The sequence below is a fragment of the Podarcis tiliguerta genome (genome assembly GCF_965153285.1).
Source record: "Podarcis tiliguerta genome assembly, chromosome: 1".
Classification (NCBI taxonomy): domain Eukaryota; kingdom Metazoa; phylum Chordata; class Lepidosauria; order Squamata; family Lacertidae; genus Podarcis; species Podarcis tiliguerta.
In genome coordinates this window covers 109,632,098-109,634,323 of record NC_139534.1, presented here as the reverse complement: position 1 = coordinate 109,634,323, position 2,226 = coordinate 109,632,098, and the positions used below count along the sequence as shown (strand labels likewise).

Sequence of the window (2,226 nt, the reverse complement as noted above, 5' to 3'; positions counted from 1 at the left end):
AGGCTATGATGCGAATGTGAGTCCTTTTTCATGTTTAAATGGACAAACTACCTATGACAGTTTCCTCTGGTAAAAAACTAAAAACCCTGTTCCTGACTAGATGAATCTTCAAGCTAGAGAGCACTTATTCGCAGGGAAAAAAATAATTAAAGCTGTTCAGAGAGAACCGCAGCTTACGATTCTATCATTTTTGTCACTGCATGAAAGCACAATGAGAAGCTCCTCTTGGACCTGCCTATCATACTCTAGGGGATGTCCTGGTTTTCTGGTTACAGAAGATACAGTTCTCCACCAAAGTACACTGCGCTGAGGCTGCAGATACAGCACAGTCCAAACAAACCAAAGTTCCACGCAGAGAATCAGCCGAGGTCCAATGGTTATCTAGAAGCAAGGTCAGTATAACAGGGAGATCAGACAAGTTACAACACAGCAAGACTACAAACGAGGAACGAGAGGCCTGTGTAGTCTGAAGGATTGGGAAGGCTGAGGATGACCTCCATTTTATATCAATGATCATTGTCTTAAACCTTTGCAGCCAAAGGCAGGCATGCTCTTATTACCTAACTCCAAGTGCAGGGACAAGTTTAATAATAATAATAATAATAATAATAATAATAATAATAATATCCTGCCCTCCCTGACCAGAACTGGCTGAGGGTGGCTAATGTCAAAATATATAATACATTAAGACATAAAATTCAGCAATTGACTGAAATACAACTTAAAATTGGATTAAAAGAACCACAGAAGAAAAAGCGCCAAAACTTTTTTATTTATGCAAATGAAACATTTTCCAAGTAACCCTGAGAAAACACAAGGGTTACAAGCAGAAGGTAACTTGCTGGGCAAGAAAAGGGTGGCTACCCGGGGGCCACCAGGTGGCGCATTGGAAGATGGCCGACAATAACATCTCTCCGACCCACACGAGGTAATAAAGAGGCTGCTATGGGAAGTATGCAGTCTTCCTACCCCCCCCCCAGGATATGGGCGGGAGGGGGACAGCCTTGCCAGCAACGTCCATAATGCACCCCCGGATTCGAAAGAAGGGGGTGCAGGACATTTGGCATCAGCCCTCGGTGGGTTCGGCGCTTCCTGACGCTATCTCCAATCAGCCCCCTGGTTCGCTTCAGCTCGAAAATATAATTGGAAATATATAATTGGAATGAAGCTGAAGCACTTACATCAAGCAAAGTTCGAGAGATAAGGCTGCTGATTAACGCATCTCTGTGTTTGGAGCAACGGGAGGAGACAAATAAATCAAGCGATGAACCACCATTACGAGACTGGTATATGGGGAGCAAAAAAAGAGGGGGGAGAAGGAAAAAACTTTTATTTTTTTTTCCTCATGTGAGTATTTATAAGCCTCCACCCCAGAGAGACAAATCGTCGCCTTTTACTAATCGCAAGCAAGAATTTAAGAGCTGTGTGGAGTGAATTATTGATTGAAGAGAGGACTGGTAAATATGGAGTGCGGAGGAAAAATTCTATGACACAGTTTTTAATGGTGTCTTGCTAAGACAGGCTTGTCAAAGAAAGACGAGGGGAGGAGGACCAGGGTCATTGGAATGTAAATGATGGTTTGAATGTGATAACCTGGCAGAGCCCCTTTGTGATATATGTGGCAAGCTTGGGGAAATTAATAAGACGGACCGAGGATAAATTTTTTGAAGAAGGGGAGGAATGGTGGCTGTCCTTATGAGATATGACTTTTGGAGTGTGCAAAATCCACGCAGATGTTGTTTGTTCCTAACCTGCTTGCGAAGACAATCAGAGATTGCAAAGAAAGGAATACATGAGAACAACAAGAAGATGAAGAAGCAATAAAGAGACTATCTGGACAGATCTGGATAGAACCGTTTGATAAAAGCAGTAACAGAAGTGATGTTTTGATTCTCGTTCGGAGCTTGATGTAAGGGTACCCCCAACAAAATTTAAAAATCTGGCTGTATAATTTGGAAGTAATATGATTTGGAAATAATGTGATTGGATTGGCCTGTTAATAAAAATTATGTTTTTTTAAAAAAGAAAAGGGTGGCTACACAGGTGTTTCCAGCATTTGACTAGTCTCATGGTTTCATAGATGTGTTGCCATTGTTGTTAGACAGAAGTGCAGTTAGGAGACTTGAATCCAACCTACATACCTAAAAACGTTTGGAACAATAATAAAGACAAAAACCTCTTGTCTTATTATTAAATAAATAACATTCAATAGAGCATTTGTTTGCC

General features: G+C 41.3%; 1 long non-coding RNA gene across 1 annotated transcript; it reads left to right on the top strand.

The window, feature by feature from the left end:
* Nucleotides 1-863: 863 nt before the first annotated feature.
* LOC310658021 lies at nucleotides 864-2,014 on the top strand. Its single transcript, XR_014502084.1, has 2 exons — nucleotides 864-1,286; nucleotides 1,375-2,014. It is a non-coding gene; the product is annotated as an uncharacterized lncRNA (long non-coding RNA).
* Nucleotides 2,015-2,226: the final 212 nt, after the last annotated feature.